Genomic DNA, 20483 nt, shown 5'->3' with positions numbered 1-20483 from the left:
CCAAACGACCTTCGGTGAATTTGTTAGTTTCGCATGATTTATATAAAAGCAGCGCACCAAGAGAGAAGAAGAATATTGTTATTGTACATATGCAATCAGTGTGCTATAGGCTTGGGAAACTGTAATTGTGATTAATGCCCGAATCGAAGAAACTATAAAATTTGATCACCAATATTTATAGATTTCGAACATTACATATTGTTCAACTCAGCAACACTTTAGCTTCAGACACAACAAGCTTAGACTCATCAGTTAACCAATCCATCCGCAGGTCTAAATATGTAAATATAACGTTATACAAAATCTAACCACTATGTGGCGCAGAGGTATTTTGTAGATCATAGTTATGTGACTGATGCCGAAAGTTAGGATTTTCAAAAGAAAATTTACAGTTTTCGGTCATTATAATTCAGATAACTTTTGTGAAAATGGTGAGTTTAAATGCTTTATTTTCTGGTTGCCAAACTTTCTTGGTCGTTCAGAGTTTTTTTCTTGCAAGAGACAAAATTGTAATATGCCAAGTGGTGTAGCCAACTCAACAATGTAATTCAGGACCAGGTTATTCGTACTCTTAGAAAGATAATTTATATTTTTGCTATACTCTGTTGGTCCTAGTATGATGTATGCAGAAGTAAACACAACCTAGCTCATTAAAGCATAAACATCATTTTTAAGATATGTGTGCAATCAAATGGACAGTTGATCCGAAATAGAATCATATGGGGACCAACAAAACAAAACGAAGTTAGATGTTAGAATAGAACTTTTAGAAGTTAGTTTTCCCAATACCATAATCTTCTGTGTTGTATGGTCATACTCTCACCCTTAGTACCATAGTGAAGAATGTAATACTAACAATAAAGCTGAGTTAGAAGCTACATTATTAACAAAAGTTTTATTGTTGCATTAGAAACATAAAATCTTCTGGAATTAGACTGCAGTCTGAAGCAGTAGACATAATACAAAACGTTTTGGAAAGTATGGGATCTATTGGTCAATCCTGGCTCTATCATCCAATAATTTAAACTATAAATATTAATGAATAAATTTTTAAAAATCTTAAAGCCAGTCCATATCATTCATATACTTTTCAAGATTTATGTTAAACTCATTTAAATTTTTTTGCTCTATAACATTTAAAGACAACCCACTCCAAAGGCCAACTATCTTGTAAGAAGAATTAAGTTATCTCAGCTGAAGGTGACTTCTACTCTGCCAGTGTTTATATTTAAGTCCTCTAGTCCTACTGTTCTCACTGTTAAGTATGAACAAAGATGATACATCAACATTATCAATTTCCTTTACAATATCAGACACCTCATCATATTACATCCCTCCACCAATTCTTCTTTTTCCAAGAGAAAGCAGTATGAGAGATTTCAGCCACTCCTCATATGACAACTCCTCCATCCTTGGCATCATTCTAGTAACCCAACTTTGAACCTCTTTAAACAATTCAAAGCACTTCCCAAGTTAAGGGTACCAAGACTGAACACGATACTTCAAATATGACATAACCAATGAACCATACAGTGAAATTATAACTGCTTTAGATTTGCATTAAAAATCTCTGTAAATATAACCTAAAATTTTATTTGCTGTACCACCAGCAATAACACAATGCTTGGATAGCTTCTGAGACTGATCAACTATTACATCAAGATCCCTTTTTCTCTATTGTTTAGATTATTCCCATCCAAATTATTATTCATATAATGATAACCCAGTGGCATTATTTTGCATTTATTATAATTAAATTTCATCTGCCATTTATTTACCCAATTCACTGAATGATATAAATCCTTCTGTAAATCAGTCACATCCTCTTCACAGGTAGTAACACCCTACATTGTAATGTAATTGCACATTTAAGTAATTTATTGACCATTGATCAAAGATCCTAAGACTTGAACCATGAGGTACCTCATTTGTGACATTAATGTAGTTTGGTTGAACTGCATTGGTGACAATCCTTTCTTCCTGATCTACTCTTACTCTCATCAACATAAGTAATAACCTTTGGAAAAAATGTTATAAGATTTGTAAGGCAAGGTTTTCCATCAGTGAAACCATGTTAGCTGTCCAATAAAATTCTAAACTTGGTTAAATAACTTTTTGAAGTTTTTCTTTTTATCAGACTCTCCAAAATGTGATCTACAACTGATGTAAGACTAATGGGTCTATAAGCACTGGGACAATTTTCATCACCCCTGTTGATAAGAGGAGTTACATCAGTTAATTTTCAATTTATTTTGTTTCTCATTCATTTTATTTCCAATACTGTTTGTGAGCCAACATTGTTTTACTTGTTGCTACCCTGTTCTTTCTGTAAGGAAAATATTTACCTTGAATATTGAATTTTTTTTTCGTTAAAGATTTTCCACATTTGCTCAGAGTCTCAGCATAACACAGCTGCCCAATTCACAACAGATAATTTTTGTGGTTTCCCTTTAAAATTTGATTTTTAAAATTTGGAAGCAAAATATTCTGATTTCAATATGCAGGAAAAAAACATCAAACTTAATACAGCAGTGTTCATTTGTACCCATGTGTTTCCCAGTTTCCTACCTATATTTTTGAAGTTACAACAAATCTCAAATAGCAGTTTCTAGTAAATTCCTTGACCAATTGGTAAAAAAAGTCATTGTGAACATTTACAAAAACCTTTCTATCTTACAAGTTGACTGTAGCATTTCCTGATGTGTATGCTTGAAATTAAAATCACTCATAATTATGGCTTCACTAACAGCTGAAACCTTAATCTCATTGTAACTGTTTGAGTTTTGTCAATATCGTTTGGTTGTTTGTAACAAATTCCCATTAAATGTCATTTTCCTTTATATCCACTTATAGAACCTTCACTGGATTCAAGCTCATTACTGTTATCTTTGATATCTTTAACTAAAATAGGATGTAATTCACATTTTACATGTAAATCCACTTCTCTCTTTCATACTTTATTCATTGAAAAGCCTTTACCACTATATTTGAAAGAAATTTTTGTCACACATCATCTTTGGTTAACCATATTTCAGTTATTCCCATTATATCAAAATCTTTCATTCCTACTAATGCTCTAAAGTTATCTATTTTATATCTTTTACTTCTGTTATTATGATAGTAAGAATTAAGCCTACCCTTATAATTACTTCTATACTAATTTCCTGAACTAAACTTTTCTCTGTCTCATATTTATTTTTCATTACTTTATAGTGGACCTCACCACTATCTAATCATGTTGTGTATGCCACCAGCAAAAGTAAATAAGAACTTAATGAATTTCAGTATTTAGGTGAGACTTTCCAGTTTTTGAGACAGAGTAACCAAAAGGGAACTAAATATGTGACTTCTATCAATACTTTAACTCCACTGCATACTTGTGAAGATTTTTACATTCAACTCCTGGTCAGATACTATATACGTCAAAGTTTTAGGATTCTTCTACAGTAGATACCTGTGACTTGTTGGTGATAAATTTGAAAATAGCATGCAGCAAGTTATCTACTTATTTTAAAATTATATATTTAAAACAAGTTAAATGTACATACAAAAAATCTTTAGACTATGATGACCATAGTTACATTTTAAATGTGACAGTTCATTTCATGTTAAATGTCCACTTTGGTTGATTAAATTATTTTAGAATCCACTTCACAAGCTGAACTAATTTAGAATACCCTGTAACAAGTTATTCTCCATATTTCTATCAAACTGTTAAATTCATTTTAAATAACAACCAGTAAAAGTGTACACTCAAAGTATGGTTAATTTCACATTTTCTAACTGTACACTTCTGTTCAATTTGCCACTGCTATTTATATGTTTATCACTGAGGCCTTTGGAATTTTGTATATCCTCAGCAGTAATGAATTTGAAATACAACATTTTACTCTCTTACTGAGTTATGTAACCAAATTTGTCATAACTATCCCCTTTCAAATAATTGTTTTGAACTTTCTGGGTATGAAAAATGTAACAGCCATTAAATATTAACTCTTGTTGTAAATAATAATTCCAATAAGTGTTGGGGTCAGCCGAGGGAGATGGTGCCTCCGAGGTGGCCCAGGCTTCCCTGCTGGCAGGACTGTGGCTGAGGATTCTGAGAAACCCCTTGCCTAGGTCTCAGGTGTTCTTTTCACCCGCACTTCACTGGCATCATCCTTGTGTCACATAGTGATGCTGAGGAGCAGGTTGTGAGCATTGATGTTGTTGAAACTCTACTTAAATAAGTGGTTGAGTCTAACAACGCAAAATGCATATTTTTTCTTTATGTTCATTAAGATGTTGGCCAGCAGTATATCATTGTAAAATTACTTTCATGCTTAAGCAACAAATTATTGCTTCGATTTCTTCTCCAAGTGTATTCAGTTATAATGTTTCACACCATCAAATATAGAACCTCACATGAAGGTAGATGTATCAATATTACACTTCATGTGAAGACGGAGTTCTCAGATTAATATCTCGCCTGAAATCTGATGTATCAACCTAGTATTTCCTATGATAAAAGGATTAATTACTCTGTTCCAAATATCAAGAACTGAAAGATAACATGTAACTTTTCACAAAGCAATAAAACAGATCAAAATGAGAGCTAGTTCTTCCACACACCAAGGATATCTTTCAACTGTTGGTGTGGAAGCCCAGAGAAATGTAAGCTTAAGAACCACTTCAATTGGATCTCAAGATAGAGATTTAAAATGAGTTTACGTACTGTATCGATTACGTGAAACCGAAAGAAAACTGCAAATGTGAGTTATTAATAATAGAAAATGTAAAATTCTTTAAGCCTAACGATACCTTAATTTAGTATTTTAAACATTTTAATTGAATAAATATATTTCTTGCTTTTATAATACATTTTTATATTATACATTGATAATAAAGTATAAAAATTGCTATTTGTATACATATATATATTTACAGTTTAAACGAATAACCATCATAGAAAAATAATACCCGTTATATTATTTGAGTTCCTCTCTCGAAGACTTAGTTTCTCCAGTCCTTCACTAACTTGTATTCAAAGACCATCGAACAGGAACTCAACTAGTTTCTTCAACCTATACAAATATTTATAAACTATAGAAGAAATCCATCGGGCATCTTTAACTCCTATTTACTAGGTTTATTGTTTTGTTTGTTTTGGAATTTCGCACAAAGCTACTCGAGGGCTATCTGTGCTAGCCGTCCCTAATTTAGCAGTGTAAGACTAGAGGGAAGGCAGCTAGTCATCATCACCCACCGCCAACTCTTGGGCTACTCTTTTACCAACGAAAAGTGGGATTGACCGTCACATTATAACACCCCCCAGGGCTGGGAGGGCGAGCATGTTTGGCGCGACTCGGGCGCGAACCCGCGACCCTCAGATTACGAAGCGCACGCCTTAACGCGCTAGGCCATGCCAGGCCCTACTAGCTTTAACCACACACTTAACTAATTAAATTAATCACCTAGACAGTTATATTCATAAGATATCTCTCAGTTATATAACATAAGTATTTTGTTATGTAATAACTATGTATACAATCGGAATTGAGCTAGGTTTTCCAACAGATACACCTTACTAGACTACATAACAAGAATCTAACTGTCTTTATTATTCGAAGGTACTTTTCACAATTAAAGCTGCTTTTGTCACCGCTATTGCAATAGATCAAAACAATATTTCAATTTACTGGTTATTTTTAATATTGCAGACCAAGGGAAAATGTTAGTTGTCATAAATGTATATAGCCATAATGTATGGGGTATGACAGACATCAGTTTTTAACGTATCGTCTAAAGATGTCATGGTAATTGTGTAATACAAAATAAACGGAAGCTATTACCCGTTATGTCGATTATAGAAAAATGAAAACAACGCATTTAACAAAGAAAACACACATTAATAACCACAACCTTAAAAACCATAGCAAGGCAAAATCGAAGGTCACCACAACCTGAACAGGTAAAATTCCACTCAAACAAAGCTCACCATTACTATGTAACTACTGCCAGTGCCTTCTTTGAGACAGTTAAGATATCAAAAACAAAATGTGCAATAAAAATAGTTTTTTATGACAAAATAAACTTCAGGTTATCGTATTGAATCAGAATGTTTCCCTTACAGTTGCAACAATCTGCAGTGATGTGTAAATAGGTTGAGCTCACTTCAAACTCATGAAGATAACTTTTGAGATGTATAAAATTAATTCTTTTAGTCCAACTTCATATAGTTTGTTTAGAATATTCGTGCAAAGCTAAAGCGCTGTTTTCGCTAGCTGTTCCTAATTCTGACACATATATTAGACTCGTTGTGAATTTAATGTGTTATACGAATATAAGAGATATATAAAATATATTTTGTGCAAAACTACCTCTGATGGAAATGTTATCAGACTTCGAATGATACATTTAAATGGTAATACAGTCTGGTACAAGTTAAACAATCGACCAGCTTGACGTTTGAAGGTCTCCAATGGATGCATGCCAAATCAGGTTGTATATATTTTTGAATCCTCTATTTATGCTGTCATGACTAATTGCGGTGATTATTATTCGTGTGACGGAAATCACACTTGCTTCTGATCCAGAATTAATTTTAAAAGCAGGTTACAGCAAGGTCATAGTCTAAGTAAAAGTCTCTAAAAAGGGCTGCCCGGTTTACAGCCACGTGACATTTCTCGCTTGAGTTTGGCAAGTTGCCAATATCTTGCCGAACACATTAACACTCCTACGAAAAGACGTTTCTTGTCCTGATTTCTCCAAGCCCGTTCCCCTGGCTGTGGTTTCGCTAGATAGTAGATAGGGACAGTGGGAATCTCGTTAATCCGTTCATTAATGGATTTAAATGGCAATTTCATTTAAATACAAAATTATTAGCCTAATATTAATAACCTTTCAAGTTGCTCTGGGGCCTATTTGGCCCCACTTTTCGTAGGAGTGTTAAATAGAGATCTTTCAGCTGAGACTAGCAGCACACAAAGTTTTCAGATTGGATGCAGTCATTTGAAATGTGCAACTTACAACTTAGGTGATTTTTTTTGGTCGATGACCACTTGCCACATCTGTGGAAAACAAGTTTTAGTTTTACGCTCGGTGGGGTTTTAAAATAAGACAATGCTTTCTGTGAACAAGGAAGATTTTGTTGTAGGAGGTGACGGACGATTCTTCATTTATTAACTTAGAGTACAATGAAACTGTTGTTAATAAGTCAAGTAGTGTTTCTGAACGTGTGACAGGATGTGAACAATATTTCCAACTAAGTTTTAAAATTGATTCTGTTTTCGCAGAGAGTTGAAACTCTATTAGGGGATTATAGAGTGGAAAATGAAATTCGAAGTTCACAGGTAATGGATAACAACGAACATCGCGTTTTGTACGAGAAACTTGAGAATTATACGAAGAGCTGGACATTATCGAAATCCGAATCAGAAGGTTTTGAGCCATCTTACGATGTTGACAGTGGTAGGAATAGTGTTAAAGAGCTAAACTTTCAAGGGAATGGTTACACTATACTGGGAAATGTCTATAACTCCAACCAGATGAAAGATAGCGGTATAACCTCTCCGTTTGACGAATATATTGATATACTGGATGCAGTTGATACATCCGACTTTGAAGATTCATTAAATTATTATAGAAGAAATGCCAACAAGTTACATGATAACTTGGAATTTAGTCTCTTGTCAAAGACAAACATATTAGTTAATATACAGGAAGAAGAAAAGTCAGTAGTTGAAAGAAAACGAAATACTAGGGATTTATTGAATCCCAAGGAAGAGCCAGAAAATATCAATTGATTAAAGGAGGTGAGATTTCACGGCATTTCAAGCTAGAAACATTATTAGAGCGACAAGAAGAAAGCAGACTCAAAATGGTTTCTTCTTAAATGTAGTAAAGAAGAAAACAGACACGAACCAAAGGTCCTTGTTCGCAGTACTTCTCTTAAGTCTGTGAAAATCCCTCTCAGAAATCCATGCATCAGGAAAATTGTGCGTTTCGCCGATGCATTAGGTCTTGACCTGGAGGTCGTGCGGTATATAGGACTAGAAGATGATTTACCTAATATCCCAACATCTGCTTTCAGTGATCTTAAGGTACCTTCCCAAACAGATACCTCTTGTGGTTCTTCAGTTGGTTTGACTTTTCAGTACATAACACTGAATCCCTTTGCCGATAGAACCACTCTATTTGCCACTTCTCAGAGCAGTCGTGTATAAACACCCCTATTTTTCCAGTCTATCACATAAAAAGGTTTTAATGATCAAGTTCGTAACCAAAAGGTCTGTTTTGAGAACATTGTTGTATCTGATTTAAACATTCATTGTTGTGTGCGAGTTTTCAACACTTCTTTAGAAAAAAAGTGCTTGCCCGCTACACAACTAACGAGTGGTTATCTCACAAAGATATTCTGGCCAACTACATTTACGGATCCTGCGATGGGTTATCAGATAAGTTTTCTTGTAATTTGCCTGTTCCTCTCATGACTGATGGCTATCGACTGATTTTTGCTATCTGTTATGTGACCAACAACCAATAATTTTGGGGTAATAACGACGGAACAAATTGTCCTCCACTGTCACGGTTACAATACGAGAACCTTTGGACAATTGGCTGAAGAAAATTCTTCATGGATTCATTAGTTTATGTAAGCTGGTAAACTAGATTGATTCATCAGTTGAACCTAAATACGGTTGAGATTTTCCAATTAAACAAAGAGAAATTACATTCAAAATATAAATTGCATACATAAAGAGGTCGTAAATATTCGAAAAGTTACTTAAGTATAACCTGAATGCCTTTGCACTAGTTTCAGTTATTTTAATTTTATTAGGCTTTCAAATAATCGAAGTATGATATATAAAAAACATGACAATTATAGTAAGATTATTTTGAAATGAAAAACTTAGAACTCGTGCAAGATGAATGGAATGATCCGGTAATCCGTGAAGAATGACGACACATAATACTATAGAAAGAACTTACCACATTCTGTTGTATGAAAATATGAAACCTAAATGGTGTTATAAAATTTACCTTCCTGTCTTAATTTCAAACTAAAAACAAAATAAATTATTGTATGTTGTAGAAACGGTCAAAAAGAGTATTTTCATAAATTAGTAGTTTATTTGGCACTTATGTAACTTGAGTGAAATTATAACTTGACACTTGTGTAAGTTAAGTAAGCTTTAAATAAGGTTTTATTTTAATAAACGAGATTTCTGTGACTTGACAAAGTAAGGTTAGTAAAACTAAGAATAACGAATACGTGTTAGGATTATATATATTATATATAGCTGAAACACAAGCACTGCTTATACGTAGCTGACCACACAGGCACTCCTTATACGTAGCTGACCACACAAGCACTGCTTATACGTAGCTGACCACACAAGCACTGCTTATACGTAGCTGACCACACAAGCACTGCTTATACGTAGCTGACCACACAGGCACTGCTTATACGTAGCTGACCACACAGGCACTGCTTATACGTAGCTGACCACACAGGCACACCTTATACGTAGCTGGTCACACAGGCAGCTTATACGTAGCTGGTCACACAGGCACTGCTTATACGTAGCTGGTCACACAGGCACTGCTTATACGTAGCTGATCACACAGGCACTCCTTATACGTAGCTGACCACACAGGCACTCCTTATACGTAGCTGACCACACAGGCACACCTTATACGTAGCTGGCCACACAGGCACTGCTTATACATAGCTGTTCACACAGGCTCTGTCAGCGATCCAAAACTACACTTTAGAAATGACAGCAAAACATAACTGTTATTTAAATGTCATGTTCTGCCTACATTTCCTGGAACAAGTTTTAAGTGTTACAATAAAGTAAAAAATTAGAGTAAGAGATGTTTAGATTGCTATATTAGTGATAAATAAATAAATACAAAAGTATAAACTGATATAATCTAAACCACACAATTTATTGAGTAAATCCTGTGGAACAACTCTTTAATTTGCTAATACTTCTACGGAATATTTTACAAACATATACGTTGTAAGACCTATCAAAAGACAGAAGTGATTAGAAAATACCTTATCCACCCTCCTAGTAGCTCATGCGTAACGACCGAATCTGTCAACAGCGTTTTATGGTTTTCGACAGTTTCATGTATATTGTAATAATAGAATTGGTGGCACAAGCTCGTTTCCTTGAGATACTTTATCTGCTATATGGACAAGAAGCAGGTTATCAAGCAATGAGATGGATAAAGAGGTAATCTGTTACATGGATCAGACAGAACGTGTTAATATACGAGATGGATCAAGAAACGTTGTCAAACTACGAAGTGGATAAAAAGCTGTATATTAACCTACTAGATTAATGAAGAACCAGCTTAAGAAACTACTAGATGGATCAAGAACCAGCTTAAGAAACTACTAGATGGATCAAGAAACAGCTAAAGAAACTACTAGATGGATCAAGAAACAGCTAAAGAAACTACTAGATGGATCAAGAAACAGCTAAAGAAACTACTAGATGGATCAAGAAACAGCTAAAGAAACTACTAGATGGATCAAGAAACAGCTAAAGAAACTACTAGATGGATCAAGAAACAGCTAAAGAAACTACTAGATGGATCAAGAAACAGCTAAAGAAACTACTAGATGGATCAAGAAACAGCTAAAGAAACTACTAGATGGATCAAGAAACAGCTAAAGAAACTAAAGAAACTACTAGATGGATCAAGAAACAGCTAAAGAAACTACTAGATGGATCAAGAAACAGCTAAAGAAACTACTAGATGGATCAAGAAACAGCTAAAGAAACTACTAGATGGATCAAGAAACAGCTAAAGAAACTACTAGATGGATCAAGAAACAGCTAAAGAAACTACTAGATGGATCAAGAAACAGCTAAAGAAACTACTAGATGGATCAAGAAACAGCTAAAGAAACTACTAGATGGATCAAGAAACAGCTAAAGAAACTACTAGATGAATCAAGAAACAGCTAAAGAAACTACTAGATAAATGAAAGACCAGTTTAGAAAGCTATGGATATCAGTGGCCCTCTATGGTCTAGAAATGTTTCACACATCTCTTTTAGTCAGACTAGAAGGAGAATGTTACTTTGATAATTAATTTGACAACAGGTATTGTGTTATTTCTGTCTGGTAGAACTGACAGTAGGAGTAGTGTTATTTCTGTCTGGTAGAACTGACAGTAGGAGTAGTGTTATTTCTGTCTGGTAGAACTGACAATAGGTATAGTGTTATTTCTGTCTGGTAGAACTGACAATAGGTATAGTGTTATTTCTGTCTGGTAGAACTGACAATAGGTATAGTGTTATTTCTGTCTGGTAGAACTGACAATAGGTATAGTGTTATTTCTGTCCGGTAGAACTGACAATAGGCATAGTGTTATTTCTGTCCGGTAGAACTGACAGTAGACATGGTGTTATTTCTGTCTGGTAGAACTGACAACAGGAACGTGTTTTGTTTTGGGAGAACTAAATTAGAATAAACGTGAACATTTTTGTAAATGTCAAAGTGTTTTAATTTTCTCCCAGTTAATTATTTAATCATATAATAAAAACAATTTCACACAAGTTCATTATCTCCAGATAGAAATATAATAAATTATTTGTAAATAAAATTAATTTTGCTTTCTTTTGTGCAAAAGTACGAATACAGTTAAAGAACAGAAAGTCTGTTACAATTTACAACTTTAACAGTTGGACGAACATTTTCAGAACACGTTCGATGCTTTGATCACTGGTTCATCATTCTTAAGTACACCAGTGATCTAAACGTCGTACGTACTCTAAAGAAATTCCTCCTTACTGTAAAAACTGTAATAAAATGATATTTGTATTTCGTGAGTAAACATAAAACAAGACACCATTTTTATTCAAAAAAAGAGTTTTGTGAAAGTGTGAAATGTAGTTCAACAATGGACATCTTCTTTACCTGTACATTCTTACTATATTTCATGAAGTTTATAGACGTAATACGTATATTTTAATACATAAACTACATTATTAATGTCTGTGTTATATATTATTTTAAATATAATTGTGAACTACAAATGAACTACGGTTTATACAAGGCAAACAATGTTAAAATATACTAGGTTTGGTAAGATGTTTTATTTTCTACGAATTATATAAATAGTTATTTTAAAGCAAACATTAATCATTTTTTACATAATACGTGACACGTAGCTTTTGTTTGTTTGTTTTGAATTAAGCACAAAATTACACAGTGGACTATATGTGCTCTGTCAGCCACAGGTATCGAAACCTGGTTTCTAGAGGTGTGAGTCTGCAGACATTTAGCTGTGCCACTAGGGGCCAAGCGTAACATCCTTGAAACAAGAACTTTAGTAACTCTTAGTAGATCTTTTTCTCATAGTGGACTCACAAAGCGAGAAACCGGGTTTCGATACCTGTAGTGGGCAGAGCAAAATCGCTCACTGTGTAAGTTTGAGCATAATTATAACCAAACCAAAGCAGCAATTACTTCACTTACTTGCATCATTTCCTAAATCTAACAAAACTCTTCACCCAGATTGGAGTATTAATATTATAGAAACACTAAAAATTATACTGGGGCCTGGCATGGCCTAGCGCGTTAAGGCGTGCGCTTCGCAATCTGAGGATCGCGGGTTCGCGCCAAACATGCTCGCCCTCCCAGCCGTGGGGGGCGTTATAAATCGACGGTCAATCCCACTATTTGTTGGTATAAGAGTAGCCCAAGAGTTGGCGGTGGGTGGTGATGACTAGCTGCCTTCCCTCTAGTCTTACACTGCTAAATTAGGGACGGCTAGCGCAGATAGTTCTTGTGCGCGATATTCCAAAACAAACAAACAAACAGTCGTAGAAACTTTGCACGAATAGATTTGTTTAGCTGTTGTGACAATACTTTCATTGAAACATACGTAAAGTAAATGTATAGGGAAAGAAAGCAGCGAACACAAATGAAGAATAAATGAAAATAACAAAAAATTAGAACATTTCAGTTTGTTCATTAATTACAAAATGCTTTTTGTTTATCTATGCAGATTATTTACAAACTGGTTTTAAATTTAATAATTAAACCAGTTCATTTCGTTTCGATGTTCTAAGAACATTGTTCCAGTTTTGAGAAGATGAGTTGTGAATTGATTAATATTGAGTATTTTTTACTTTTTACGTTTAGAAGACCAGTATCAGTGGTATTGTACAAACATTTACATTTGGTCCTGATAAATATATCTTAGTCCTATACATAAACCTGATAATTACACCATCTTAGTCCTATAAAGTTTATACGTCTGTCATCTTATTGCTCTAAATGAAATTAAATGAGCATTATCTTCACTTTTTTACTTAGGATTGGAAATGTTTCAGGTAAAGTTGGTAAGAACATCGCTTTAGTCCTTTAGGTGAAGCAGGTCCTTGCATATTGTTAGTCCTTTAGATTAGTACACCGTCCTAGTTCTTCAATTAAGATTCCTAGCTGTTTCATCTCAGTTCTTCAGCTATTCTTGGTAGGTATACCGTCCTAATATTTCAAAAAAACATTGTGTTACCAGCTTTTACTAATATTAATAATCGACAAAGAGCGTGTCGTTAATTAGGTTGATCCTAGGAAGGCAACAAAATTTCAAATTACAACCCAAGCTAAACTATATCCATGTTTATTCCAACTAACCAAAGGAAAGTTGAAGAGATAATTGTCATATGGTACCCGAAAACTGTTTATCTCAGAAGCATATAGGAAAACACACCTTCAGAAGGTTTTCGAGTCAAACCTGTGGACAATGAAAGATAGTGATTTGGTCTCATGATTGGCATTTCACCTCTTTTTTCAGTGGTTTTATTGTGAAAATGAGACATTTGATCCTGATTTTGTTGTCTCGACATTTCTGTAGGTGCAGTAGTGTGTACAAAGCTTTCCTATGGCAATTATTAAGAAATGTTTTCCTATATAAGAATGGACGCTACTTCATCATACTTGTTTACAATGTTGTATTTTTGTCCTGATGATCGTGGAGTTTCCTAGGATGACAATGTTTCAATGAAACTATTTACACGTTGATGTAAGTGATATAAATGTATGTGCTAAATGCAGCAATATTTTAAATTGCATTTGCTATGAATTAAATTGGGACCATTTTACCCGCCTTGGGCGGCCTTTTTTATCACATTCTATAGGAAAATTGTTTGTTTGGTTTTGAATTTCGCCTAAAGCTACACAATGGATATTAGCAGTGTAAGACAAGAGGGAAGGTAGATAGTCATAACTACCTACCATCAAGGTTACTCTTTCACCAACGAATAGTGAGATTGATCGCATTTATGACGTCCTCACGGCTGAGAGGGCGAATATGTTTTGTGTGACGAGAATTCGAACCCGTAACCCTCAAATTACGAGTCGAGCGCGCTAACCACCTGGCCATGCGAAGCACAGGAAAAAATAGACCTCCATCAACAAGAAATGATTTTTTATCAATAAAAAAGCCTATTTCTAGTTTTTTTCTTTACGTAACAAAATACATGTAATTAGGATTCATTTGAAACTTTTCACCTTTCCATATCTTAAATCTTAATTGGTGAAAACAGCATTCAAATTTAAAGGGACTATTTTAAATATTTTAATGTTCATAATAAGAAAAGTAAACCGCGACTATGATTGACTTTAAGAAACAAGTCGAAGTGTTCGTTATATGTACATTTACAATGGTTGAAAGTCGTTGCTAGAAGACAAATTTAGGAAATACTCGTTCATGACTTTGATTATAATGCATGAAACATAAACTTGATGTTTCTGTAAATATAAATACAAACGTTCAATCATGTTTATGGTCAAGTTAAAAGTGTTTTACCAGCATTTACTGTACTGTCAATTCGTGATTTATTTCCTTTAACATATTCCAGTCTGGAATAGAAAGGCATTTTCTATAAAGTCAGTGGAAGAGATTTTTCTTTTGTGGTTACTTTGTGAAAAGCTGCTCCAGGGCAATTTTTGTAATAATAGACAGTTAATATCACCCACCGCCAACTTTTAGGTTCATCACGTTATGTCTGTGTGTGTTTTCTTATAGTAAAGCCACATTGGGCTATCTGCTGAGCCCACCGAGGGGATTCGAACCCCTGATTTTAGCGTTGTAAATCCGGAATAATACCGCTGTACTAGCAGGGGGGCTCATCACGTTATAACACCACCGCATTTGGAGGGACAGGATTCGAGTGCACGAGAGTCAGATGGTGAGTGAAGTGCCTTAAACAGCAGTGCCTTAAAGACAGAGGAAATTAAAATCTACAGATAACATTCTTGTACGATAAAAGTGAATCCAGTAAAATTATAAACATTATTACCAGTTAAACAGAAGCACAAACCAAGTTATTATTTTTTTTTTTTTTGCAGTGAAAAAGTCAGCATGCGACAACTGCCAATTTTTATATAGTTTATCGATTATTGCCTACAGTTCATACATTTCTAACATTCGATAAGTACACACCATGCGTGTTGAAACATGTTGGCAATTACACATAGTTATCAGTGTGTGTATCTAATTCTCCAAAGTATGGTTGCTGATTTGTTTTTTGTTGAATATAGTGCAAAGTTATTATACGGTTTATCTGCGTTAGCTGTTCCTAATTTTAAAGAGATACACTTGGGAGAAGACAGGTATTCAACGCCACCTCACGACAACTCGTGAACCACTGTAATCAAATAGTGCCATTTAACTGTTAATTTTATACAATTTTTCTTGGTTATGACACTTTCTTAATTTATGTTACAATACGCATTAATTCATAAGGTTTATTAAATAGAACTTCCGAGGTCCTAGTAGACCTTGAACAGGTTTAAACTTAATAACGTTATATAACATCAGCACAAGTAGAATACAGATTAAAATACATCTAGTGCAATACAAGCTTCAATCAAAAAACGAATTTATTCATAACATGAAAGAATTATTTTGACCATTGTAATTACCTAAAACAATTTTTGTAAGCTCAAAGTTTCTTTCACTTTTTGAATACTTTGATGGCTGAAATGTGATAGGGCAGGACTGAGTCATTTCTACAGATTTCTGGTTCGTTTGGAGTCAAGTCCATTTGGCTATAAATCATTCTTTGGACCAATAAATTCCACTGTTCTCTCTAAAGCGAATAGTTGTACCATATGGTTGGAAACAAATACATATTATTTTGCATTACGACTTTTGTGTAATGAGATGAGCTATCGGTTGGATTCAGAGGTAACTTAGCCAGAGGGCCTCATCTGAGGCAAAAACTCAAAAACAACAAACGTAATACAAGGGCAATGATGATGACCACTGTTTTTCCAGATTAAAACATGTTTTAATTCTTACATTTAATCAAAGAGGAATATTTGTTAAAAATTGTAAATTAACCAACTCTAGTTAGGTTCTCGAAACCTTGCTGTGAAGTTCTTTGAGGTATCGGATACCTAGCAGACATTACCTACCTGCACATTACATATCTGTACATCATTACCTACCTGTACATTATAACCTCACTGTATATTACCTACATTGTACATTATTACCCACCTGTACATTACCTACCTTTATAGTACCTACCTGTACATTATTACCTACATGTACATTATCTATCTGTACGTCATTACCTACCTGTACAATTCCAACCTATACATAACCTACCTGTACATTAGATCAACTGTTTCATTATAAACTTTATTTTATTTTACTTTAATTACAATTTAAAAAATATACACAAATAAAATATTCAAACTCAAAACCGGGGAACCCCTCCCATTTATTATTGATACAGAAGATCGAAAAAAACAACAACGTTTACTTAGTTTTATTGTAAAATCTTATAAATCAGATGAAATTTCTTTGTAAAATACACCTTTCATTTCAAATATTCATTGGAGTTTCGCTTTCGTATTTACCGATAGAGCCTTTAATTTCATTGGTGACCTTCTCCACAAAGTTTAAACTCAAATATCTTTCTACTGCATTTACTTAAGAAAACAGGAAACCCCAGCAAAACCTCGCTGTCTAACAACATTTTGGAAGGTAAAATGTGAAAATTCTGTTCATCTATTTAATTCCTCTGCAATTTTTTATTCAAAACAAGTATGTAGTTGAAATGACCTTTACACGATTTTACGAATTAATGAGGTTAATATTTTTCTAATACTATATTTCGAAACATTTCACAACCCTGTTGCTATCATTATAAGTGGTCTCAAATTGTTTTCCTGCAAAGACATTTCATGGAGACCATTTATTTGGTATTAAACTGACTGGCTATAAAGTCTAACGTTTATTTCAGGTACTTATGTTTATAAAAATTGTGGACATTTTGTTAATATGTTATACTTTTCCACTGGTAGATGGCAGCAGGCAGTTAAATCACAAATGTTTTACACTTCTACCACCAAAAGCACTTTTCGTTTTGTATTAAACTCTAAAATTTACTATCTTTCTCTGCACAGTAAAACATAATGAGCTATTATATCTACTCTCGAAGTAAAACAAATATGAAATATCTTTTTAAAAAAACCTGGTATAATATAACCCCAAATTATGTTCGCACATGCGCTTCAATGGTGGATAGATCAGAGATAATCCACTATGTAGCGTTGTGTTTAATTTCAAAACAAACAGAATCTTCTATTTTACATAGGTTTCTGTTGTAGAAAAATAAGTTCCAGCGTTATTTTATTTGTGTTTAAATTTTATATATAAAAATTAATATAATTATTTTATCTTATTTAATATTTGTGGTGGTGACGCTTATATTTGTGATTGTTTGTTTAGAATTAAGCGCAAAGCTACACTGTAGGTTATCTGTGCTCTTCTCACCACGGGTATCAAAACCCTGTTTCTAGTTATAGAAGACTGCTGTACCACTAGGAGGGGGCAGTTGGGGAAAGTGAGGTAAGATGATTTCTTTACCTAAAACGGTCACTCCAGTGTATGATGAGGTACGTGTTTTCTTATAGCAAAGCCACATTGGGCTATCTTCTGAGCCCACCGAGGGGAATCGAACCCCTGATTTTAGCGTTGTAAATCCGTAGACATACCGCTAGCGACGGGCATCCTCAGGTACGAAGTATAACGACTCTTACGTCTCTTCAATAATTTATAATTTTATGACTTACAATATTTATACAGCAGTGATTTGATACACTACACTATTCATTTATTCAAAATATTCTACAAATGTATGTGCGGTGTACCAATAAATGCCAGTCAGGGCAGAAGAAGAAATAACGCCTATTTTACTACATATTAGGTGTATTAAGGATAATGTAAAGGAGTTTTATATAATAAAAACTACCATACATTAAGTATTTGAATAAAAGTTTAGTAGTATATTAATATTAGATTTTCTGTTGTGGTGAATATGTTTAATTATTCTCCGGAGGGAAGGCAAATTATATTTTAATAAAAGAAGTTAGTAAAACAAAATTCTAAGTTCTTAATCATTGAAGAAAGAAAATTGTTACATTTGTACTAAATATGTTATTTAATATAACTGTGTTATTTCTGTTGCCCCATATGAATGTCAATTTCAACTAAATTAAATATAAAACAAAAACGAAGTAGACAAACTCAAAACCATTTCAGTTTCTCATGTTTATTTTTTTTTCAGGATTGTAGATGGCTCTGTTGTAAGAATCTCGGATAACGCCTTAACACCCTTGGCCATGTCGGGCCCCAGGCATGTCGTGTGGATCTCATGTTTGGATGTGTGAACACTACAGTTTATACGTCGTATTCCATTGCTGAAGAAAACGTGTCTTGTCATTTGTGTTGTAAGAGAAACATTGAAATTTCATGTTCGGTCAGGTAAAAGTATCACAAGAACTAATATTTCACTGATTTGTTGCTTTCCCTTTAATTTGTGTGTTCCATATTGGATACAACTAAGTACAGGTAGACATTGTACACTAAGATTATTACAACAAGAACATCTGCTATCACCACAACGTTATTAATAATAATTGTAATTATATTGCTAACACTCAAGGTTAACAGTTAAGAAGTTAATGATAATCGCACTGTAGGGCATTTACGCTAATGATTAAAAGTTGTATGGGTTTCTATCCACGATATGTATTAAAACATTTTACAGTTTCTTACTCAAAGGAAAAAAATTGTATGTTCAAGCAATATTCGCCTATTTTTATCCAAAAATATACGTTGCTTGTTTTTTGACCTGATTATGTCTCCTTCAAATATAATTTTTAAACGTTTTAACCTTCATAATATTTTAAACTGTAATTCATTTTAAATAAATCGCAAGTTTTCTCCTTTTGACTCTTTTATTGTTGCAATAATGAAATCTACCATATAAATTGAAGTAAATGTATGTAGTAAAAACATATTTGTATATTTGTTGATAAGCTCAAAGCTACTCAAGGGCTACATGGTGAGATTTGAGCTCTCAAACTTGGCATGGCCAAGCGTGTTAAGGCGTTCGACTCGTAATCTGAGAGTCGCGGGTTCGCATCCCCGTCGCGCTAAACATGCTCGCCCTTTCAGCCGTGGGGGCGTTATAATGTGACAGTCAATCCCACTATTCGTTGGTAAAAGAGTAGCTCAAGAGTTAGCGGTGGGTGGTGATGGCTAGCTGCCTTCCCTCTAGTCTTACACTGCTAAATTCGGGGCTGCTTGCGCAGATAAATCTCGTGTAGTTTTGCACGAAATTCAAAAACAAACAAAATCGTCAGTTACAAAAATAAAAGAAGAAAAACACATTCATACTTTTACCAAATAATTGTTTAGCATAGAATCGTAAGCAGTTTGTTGCCCAAAATTCACACTAACTACCACTCTTAGAACGCACTCACATCTTATTTTGAGATTATTTTGTGACATCGTAGGCCATTATTTTTGTAACGTAGCTTTATCAATATATAGTGTAGATGTTAACATAAACAATGGAGATACTGTTTCTCTACCGTTGCTTTCTGTTTGTTTTGTTTGCAGTCGGGTCCATATGTATATGTGCGTGTCTGTTTCAGCGTGCGTATCTCGAAAACTAATAGACCAATGTACTCAGTAAACATTACACTAGGTGTGAAGTCAGTAAGGGACTGCTGTTTCCATATTTGATCTGGATCCATTGTCGGATCTGGACTTTGAATCACTTTGAAACATCGTTTGTAATGCGGAGATAATGCATTTTCGCGGTTTTAGGTTAATAACTCTATAAAGTGTACTTGGATTTGTACCAGATTTGTTGGGCATATTAACGTTGAGACTTTTAACCATACTAAAAAAAAGTTTGTCCGGTTCGTTGATCTTGCTAAAGCAAGTAAATAACTTTTGTCTCTCACTTAAACAGACATATAGAGGAAGAATGAAAGTTTATTATAAATTAGGAAGTTATTTATACAGTGATGTTTTATCATTTAATATGCTAGAATCATACAAAGGTTAACTAAAACAGTCATCAATACCGGGATAGCCTCAAAATGATAACATTTTTGTAAATAAATAAAAAATAATAAAAGTGATTGTATTACTACACAGCG

The 20483-nt window shown here is 34.0% G+C and overlaps 1 protein-coding gene and 1 long non-coding RNA gene across 5 annotated transcripts in view; one reads left to right on the top strand and one right to left on the bottom strand.

Annotated features, from left to right (window-relative positions):
* Window positions 1-20483, bottom strand: part of LOC143243169 (uncharacterized) — a 139705-nt gene that overhangs the window by 117919 nt on the left and 1303 nt on the right. The gene's annotated exons all lie outside the window — the stretch shown is intronic.
* Window positions 225-19050, top strand: LOC143243170 (uncharacterized). Of its 4 annotated transcripts, none has more exons than XR_013024111.1 (3): window positions 268-431; window positions 17943-18045; window positions 18596-19050. It is a non-coding gene; the product is annotated as an uncharacterized LOC143243170 (long non-coding RNA). The 4 variants fall into 4 exon arrangements; XR_013024108.1 differs by lacking the exon at window positions 17943-18045 and adding an exon at window positions 17829-17877 and having other exon boundaries at window positions 275-431; XR_013024112.1 differs by lacking the exon at window positions 268-431 and adding an exon at window positions 15136-15202.

The sequence above is a fragment of the Tachypleus tridentatus genome, unplaced genomic scaffold, assembly GCF_004210375.1.
Source record: "Tachypleus tridentatus isolate NWPU-2018 unplaced genomic scaffold, ASM421037v1 Hic_cluster_2, whole genome shotgun sequence".
In the NCBI taxonomy this organism is placed as follows: Eukaryota; Metazoa; Arthropoda; class Merostomata; order Xiphosura; family Limulidae; genus Tachypleus; species Tachypleus tridentatus.
This window is presented reverse-complemented; position numbering and strand designations above follow the sequence as displayed.